This window comes from Orycteropus afer, unplaced genomic scaffold, assembly GCF_000298275.1.
Source record: "Orycteropus afer afer isolate SDZICR_OR568_19922 unplaced genomic scaffold, OryAfe1.0 scaffold00235, whole genome shotgun sequence".
In the NCBI taxonomy this organism is placed as follows: Eukaryota; Metazoa; Chordata; class Mammalia; order Tubulidentata; family Orycteropodidae; genus Orycteropus; species Orycteropus afer.
The window spans coordinates 4,364,511-4,372,703 of NW_006921822.1; the positions used below are offsets into that span (position 1 = coordinate 4,364,511).

At 42.0% G+C, this 8,193-nt stretch overlaps 1 pseudogene; it reads right to left on the reverse strand.

Moving 5' to 3' along the window:
• Positions 1–401: 401 nt before the first annotated feature.
• On the reverse strand, positions 402–3,455 carry LOC103203957 (annotated as a pseudogene).
• Between the last annotated feature and the right edge of the window lie 4,738 nt (positions 3,456–8,193).

Below are 8,193 nucleotides of genomic sequence, written 5' to 3' on the forward strand. Positions count from 1 at the left end.
ACCTGAAGGCCCAGGGCGTTCTGGACTTTGAAATAAAGAGCTAAGTTATCACTTCAGAGTTGTGAAAGGCAGCCAAGGATACACTTCCCTAGAACCAAGCTTTTTTGGAACATGAATCATGGTTATTTTAGACACAAAAGTTTCTAGCTCAAAAAAAAAGAAAAAAAAAAAAAACATCTTACATTATGAAGAAAACTCTCTGCTACAATGTTGAGAAGGAGCTAAGTCATCTAAACCTTGTGGCTTTATGGCTCATTTGCAAAGTTCTCCTTGTTCATCTGCTATCAATACCTACCTGACTTTACGCCAAGACCAGGTCCTTAGTTCTGCCATTGTGTAAGGACAAAATCACGTGTGGGGTGTAGGATGTATTCTCTAGAGAAGGAGAACAGATGGACAGTTCATAAATCCCTGGAGCTGTGGGCCAGGTAATCCTTGTGGCTGCTGTTGCTGACCAGCTTAGTCTGCATAGCCTCGAGCTTAGGACAACTTGTGATCTGATGGCCCAGATCCCTGCAGCCAAGCTTTCCTTCAATGTCCAACATGGACTCATTCCCACAGTGCAGCACTTACAGCAGAGGTGGCACATTCTAGTTGGACTCCAGCAGCAGGGGTTTAAGGTCCACCAGTGTAGACTCATTGCAGGGTTTGTTGATGATGGTGGTGGCGATGTCCATGTTTCTTGACTGCCCAGTGCAGCTGATACATACAGTTCTCGAGCTCCTCAGGCATGTCATATGTGATGATGTGCTGGATGGCAGGAAAGTCCAGGGCCTTAGTCTATGGCCATGAGGACTTCCTTCTTGTCCTTCTGGAATGCCTTAATGGTGTTGATCCCTTCCTTTTGGTCTTGGCCCCCATGCAGCCTCAACCTCCTTGAGCACTAGGTACCTGTATATGGTGTCTACATCTTCTGTGCAAAGAAAAGCACAGGTGGGGGTGTCTTTTGTAGACACTTGAGCAGGTGCACAATGTTGGACTCTTCCTTCACATATTCCATCTCCTGGATGACAGATATCCAGGCTGGTGGTGCTGGTGTGGCCCAGGTCAATTGTGAGAGGCTTCACCAAGTGCTCTTGGCAAAGTTCTTTTTTTTTTTTAATTGTGATTTGGGTGAAAATTTACAGAGCAAATTCACTTTCCATACAGCAGTTCACACACACTTTGTCTCATGACATTGACTGCAATTTGCCCCAATGCAACAGCTCCCCTCCTACTTCCACCCAATAGTTACCTCTTCCCTGTGTCCATCCCTCCATGCACTTCTGCCCCCTGAGCTGTCTCCCGGTGCATAAACAGCCCTTCTTTCTCCCATGATTGTTCTCTCTAAGGAGTGTGTCTACCTCAGGTAAATGTTCAACTCATATGCCTGTCTTTTGTTTGGCTGGAAGCCACAGATGTGGGTTCAATTCCAGACCTGAAGGGCAGCTAGGGGCCATAGTCTCAGTGGTTCCACCAGGCTCTGTCAGACCAGCAAACCTAGTCCCCCCCTTTTTTATTCCCAAATGATTTTGAGTTTTGTTCCACATTGTTCTCCCTCTCTATCCAAGATCTTCTACATAGATCCTCCTCCGAGTGGTTGACAGTGGTAGCTGGGCACCCTCCAGTTCTTCTGGTCTCATAGTCGTATAAGCTGAGGATCGCATGGTGTACCAGTCACGAGGACTAATTGCTTCCATGAATGTTTGGTTTTCTTAATTTTTCTTTGCTCTGGATGAGGAGAGACCCATTGTTGCATCTAGATGGCTGCTTGCAAGCTTTTAAGATCCCGTTGCTACTCACCAGAGTAGGAGGTGGAACAATGTTTTGTGCAGTATGTTATGCCAATTGAGCTTGATGTTCCCTGTGGCTATGATCCCAAGCCCACAGGTTCAACTACTCGGTCTCTCTGGGTAGCTGGCTGTGAACAAGAAGTGACTACAACCTTGTCCCTTGTCAGCTCTACTATGTTGTTGTTGTTGTTGTTATGTGCCGTCGAGTCGGACCTGACTCATAGTGACCCCTCCTTGGGTTTCTGAGGCAGTATCACTACGGAAGTAGATTGCCCCATCTTCCTTCCGAGGAGTGGCTGGTGGGTTTGAACCACCAGTCTTCTGGTTAGCAGTCAAGTGCCTTAGGCACTACGCTACCAGAGCTCCCCAGCTCTACTATACACCTGGGAATTCTTACAGATCATACAAATACACTTATAGGACCATTGTCTCTCTTGGCAAAGTTGTGAATATTCTTGAGCATGGTGGTGTTGAACAGAATCTGCTGCTTGTCTTTGAAGTAGGAGATGATGATGTAGATGTTGCCTTTGGAGGCTGTGTAGATCATGGGCCTTGTCCTGGGCCAGGTAGCGACAGATGTCTAGTCTGACCATCTTCTTCTGTAGCAGATTCATGATGTGTCCAGGGGTGGCTGCTATCATGGGCATCCTGTGTTGGATGGTCTCCATCTGATCTTTGACAGAAATGCTGCCATGCAGAGTGTAAAACAGAGCATGGACAATAATCCTCCTGTAGCAGGTGGCAGTAGTTCTCCAGGGTGCTGTGCATCTGCTGGGCTAGCTCCCTTAAAGGGAAGATAATGAGTCCACAGGGCTTCTTACACTCGGAGAAAGGTAACTTCTCTTGTTCCAGGCAGAACATGATTATTAGCAGTGTAAATACCAGCATCTTGCATGAACCAGTGAAGATGGTACTGATTATCACCTGACTGGATGGAATTGTGAGGATGCCCTGAATCTGAATGGGTATTGGCTGATGAATGCCTTTCTTCTTCAGGTCTCTCAAGAAGGCTATAGGGAGTTTTATTTCCTTGAAGCTCTTCATAGGTGGTGGGGTACTATCTCCCTCCATTAGGATATGGTATTACACACACACCTATGCCATGTTTCAGACATGATCATATATATAATGAGGAATGCAACTGGTTTTGATGGGGTCATCACAAGTGATTCTCTTAGCCATCCCTTTCACTAACATCAAGGCTTGGCCCTCAGCCATGCTCTCCAGAATCTTCCCTCCTTCCTTCAGCTGCTTCTCCTTGGTAGACTCTGTGCAGGCTTTAGCCTTCACTTTGAGGTATTGGTGGATGTACAGGGGGCTGACATTGGACCGATGGCTCAGAAGGATGTCGTCCTTATTTTCCCAGGGCTCACTGCACTTGTCCTACTGCTCCTTTTCTGCAGCTCCCTTGGACCTTCACCGTAGCAGCTTTTGGAGCAGCATTTGCTGGCATTGTTGCAGCAGCACATATTGTATATAGTCCTTATTGTCCTTATCCTCCTCCTCTGAGCCGCTTCCTCCAGCAGTTGCCTCCTCCATGTAAGCCTGCTTATACTATGGTTCCAAATCCTCCCTCCTTTTCTCATGTAGCTCTTGACACTTTTGACGTTTGTCCTGTTGCACTGGTTTAAACTCCATGTCACCTAATTCCATGTTCTGGATAATCTCTAGGGGATCCTTCATCTTCAAAACTATAGCTCATACTATCAAGTATTGTTTTTGTACTTCTTTAATTCTCTCTTCCAGGCTTCCTTTCATGCCTTGTCTGTAGGATTCATACATTTTCCACTCTTGGTGGATAATGTAGATCTCTGACTCATGTTGGTGATCTGTTTATTTTACTTTAATGAATAAACAAAAAAAAGGCTTCTGATGGACTCCTGGGTGCCAGTTTGTGCTATGATCAGCTTCCCAAGGTCCTTGTTGATGTCATCTGTGCTGTATTTCCAAGGAATTTCTTCCCCAGATGGTCGTTGCTAACAACCTCGTTAGTTTTGTCTAGAGCTGGATTCATCTCCAACCTACCCAGGCCACAACCTCCTTGCTTGACTGCTGAATCCCATCAACCACTCTTTTCAAACAGCAAAAGTGATTGGCCGAAGACACACTCCACCTGATAGATAGACCATTATTAACATAACAGAGAAAACTCTGTTCCCAGATTATATCCAAATGTTTAAACCAAAAAAAAAAAAAAAGAGCCATTGCTGAGTCCCACTCACGTACGGTATTCATGAGGAACCTGTACATAGACCAAGGGTCAGTCACTGAAACAGAACAAGGGGATACTGCATAGTTTAAAATCAGGAAAGGTTTGCATTGGGAGTGTGTCCTTTCACCATACTTATTCAATCTGTATACTGAGCAAACGATCTAAGAAGCTGGAAGAACACAGCATAAGGACTGGAGGACGACTCATTAACAACCTACAATATTCAGATGACACAACCCTGCTTACTGAAAGTGAACAAGACTTGATGTACTTACTGATGAAGATCAAAGACTATAGCCTTCAGCATGGATTATACCTCAACATAAAGAAAACAAAAATCCTCACAACTGGACCAATAAGCAACATCATGATAAATGAAGAAAAGATTGAAGTTGTGAGGGATTTCATTTTACTTGGATCCACAACCAACACTATGAATGCAGTAGTTAAGAAATCAAATGATGTATTGCATTGGGCAAATCTTCTGCAAGAGATCTCTTTAACGTGTTAAAGAGCAAAGATGTCACTTTGAAGACCAAAGTGTGCCTGACTTAAGCCATGGTATTTTCAATAGCCTCATATGCATGTGAAAGTTAGACGATGAATAAGGAAGAGTAAAGAAGAGTTAATGCCTTTGAATCATGGTGTTGGCAAAGAATATTGAATACACCATGGACTGCCAGAAGAACAAATAAATCTTTCTTGGATGAAATACAGCCAGAATGCTCCTTAGAAGTGAGGATGGTGAGACTTCATCTCTTATTCTTTGGTCAGGAAGGACTGTTGTAGGAAAACAAAGTCCTTACCCCCTGTCGCAAAGAGCCAATGATCACAACAGCTTGAAGTGGGAAAGCAAAAGGTTTATTGAGTATCAATATCCAAAGAGACAGAATCACTTCTCCAAAATGTCTGTCTCCTCGAGCCAAGGGGTAAACATGATTATATAGGGAAATGAAGAGCCCTTGAAGTGCCAGGAATGTCTTTCTTCTTTTCTCCCCTGGTTACTCCAGACTCAGTGTCCCTCTTCCTAGGGTCGTTTTGCTTCATAGGTTATGGTTCTCAGACAAAATCAGTTGTAGGAGAGGGTTATGCTTAAAAGAATACATAATTGAAAATAACAAATCTAAAGAACTCAGCATCTGTAAAGAGGTTGGCTATTCTATTTACTTAAAAGAAAGCAAAAGGGAGGAAAAAATAGCAAGTTAGTCAGTATGATTAATGTCTACTTTAATCATGCCTGCTAGTCTGTTAAAATTCTGTACTTTTCAGTGAGGGGCCCCTTCCACTTTAGCCTCCCACAAGACCATTCCCTGGAGAAGGATATCATGCTCAGTAAAGTAGATGGTCAGCGAAAAAGAGATAGGCCTTCAATGGAATGGATTGACACAGTGGTAGCAACAATGCATAGCAGCAAGCTCAAATGTAGCAATAATTGTGAGGATGACACAGGACTGGACAGTGTTTCATTCTATTGCACGTAAGGTTGCTATGAGTCAGAACCGACTCAATGGCACCTAGCAACAAGAACATGACTTGAATGCAATAGGTTTTCCACTCCTATAAAACCAAAAACAAACCAAACTCACTGCCATCGAATCAATTCCGACTCATAGTGACCCCCATTGGGTTTCCAAGGCTGTGAATCTTTACGGAAGTAGATTGCCCCATCTTCTTTTCACAAAGCAGCTTGTGGGTTTGAACGCTGATCTTCTGGTTAGCAGCCAAATGCCTTATCCACTACACTACCAGAGCTCTTTATCTACTCCTATGTTGTTGTTGTTATTTGCTGTTGAGTCGGCCCCGACTCATAGTGACCCCTCCTTGGGTTTCCGAGGCAGTATCACTATGGAAGTAGATTGCCCAACCTTCCTTCCGAGGAGTGGCTGGTGGGTTTGAACCGCCAGCCTTCTGGTTAGCAGTCAAGTGCCTTAGGCACTATGCCACCAGAGCTCCGAGAGGTCTGGTTTTAAGTGTGGGGGGGTGGTGAGTGGCATTCAGCTAAAAGGAGGAAGAGAGTTCTCTCTTTTGGCTCTGGAAAAGATCCTTGTCTCTTCAGCTTCAGCTTCTTCCTTCTTGGCTGTCTTCATGTGACTTGACATCTAATTTCCCCCGTCTGTGCTTGCTTGCTTCTGGGACTAAACTGCTTTCTATATTTATTTTTTCAGTATCTTTGAAGTCTGCTTTTTTAAATTTTTATTATTATTTAATCTTGATGTAGAGTGTTTTTTTTTTTTTTTTACTTGTGATACACTGAAAAATTTAGGTAAGGGGGAAATAATTTTCATTACAGAATTGTATGATTTCCTCCCACAATCCTGCTTTGTAATAGGAAATGGCATTGTGATCCATTTCATTACAAGTAAAATGTTACAAAATATTTCCAAGAAAATTTTAAAACTAACTCTAACACAAAAGTCAGGCTGGAGTGAAATAAACTGGTTTCTCAGAAATCTCCACTCCAGTGAGCACAGCACACGACAGTCCAAACAAATGAGAAACTAAAACTCTCCTGATCACATGTTTCAAAGGAATTGGAGAAGGGAAAAAAAAAAAAAAAAAGGAAAATGGTATGAAAGAGAATGGATTTTAGCAGCATTGCTTCAATAGCCAATCTTTTTTTTCTTTTTTAAATGAAATGCACTCTCTTTTATGCAATAAAGTCTAACCAAGGCTAACCTTCAGGCTATCCCAAGCACTGAAATTAGAAAATACCCTGACAGTGCAATGAGCTCTTTCACCTTAGTTTCATAAATACTTCTTTCTAAATGAACCAGAAATGAGAACAGAAGCGTGTTCTGCATCAAAAGGTAGCCCTTTCATCTCATTCATGAAAGCTTCATATAGGTCATCTTTAGTTTGGACTGAAACAGGCACACTTGGTGGATAATGTAGATTTCCGACTTATGTTGGCAATGTGCATAATTTACTTAAAACAACAACAACCACAAGAAAAGACTTCTGCTAGGCTCCTGGGACTGTGAGAAGTGGGCAGGGATTGTTCCCAGTTTCTTTGCTTTGTAAGGGCTTTGCTCCATGCATTTTGGTCAGCCACTCAGCCATTACCATCTTGGAAACCTTGTGCCCCTCAGTCATCTGTACTTCACTTACCTATCCCTTTGGTCTGTTAGTGTTTCCCTGTTGTGGAATCAGAGAGGGTTCCTGGTTTTGTATTTTAAACTTACACTACATCTCAATTTACATCAGCCATCTCTCAGGTGCCCCGTGGCTAGTACAGTTAGCACAGCTCCATATAAAAATAAAGGTAACTTTAGGGTCTATTTATTCCTTTTAAACTTTATTTACCATCTTTTCTACAGAGAATGTTGGTCTAAAATGGCTATGTTATGTAGAATATAGTTTTGGTATTACTGGCAGTTTAGTGCAAAATTTAAAAGAGGGAATTTTCCAGGAACAAAAACTTGGAGCTATTTATAGTAATTACTTGGACTTTGTCAGAATGACTGGCTTTGTGTTTACCATCATCCTATTACAGTATTATAGCCATCATCCACACCCCTAGTAAGCACTTTATTTGATTATTGGTGGCAAACTTTGTGCTGGAATTGTCTATGCCATGTGTATCTAAAGTATATATTTTATTTTAATAACTCTTGACTGTCCTGGGTACAGAGAACTACAAAAATACTCAAAGATGAGAAATACTCATTGGTAATTTCCAATTTGGGTTACTGATACTTTAAAGCAAGATCAAGTATGTGAAAGCATTTAACATCTATCTCGCCAAGGCCTTACCCTCACCTCCTAACTTCCCCAGACATACACTAGAATCTTTTCCTGGTGTGAGGATTCAGGCTTTTGCTGTTGAGTTCCATTTAAATTAGATTAGGATTGTGACTTAAGCTGTGTGATATAAGTTAATGAGTCTTTTTCTTTTTAATTTTTTTTGGGGGAGAAAAATATGCACAGCAAAACATACAACAATTCAACAATTTCTACATGTATAGTTTACTGACATTCATTACATTTTCAAGTTGTGTAACCATTCTCATTGTCCTTTCCTGATTATCCTACCACCACTGACATAAACTCATTGTCCTATAAGCTTCTAAACTAACCTTTCTGATTGCTGGTGTCAATTTGATTACATATAGATATTCTTTATAAGAGCACAATGCTAGAGGCACACATTCTTTTCTAATTAAGCTAAAGTATTGTTAAGTTTAAAGATGTGTCCAGAGGATAGTTTCA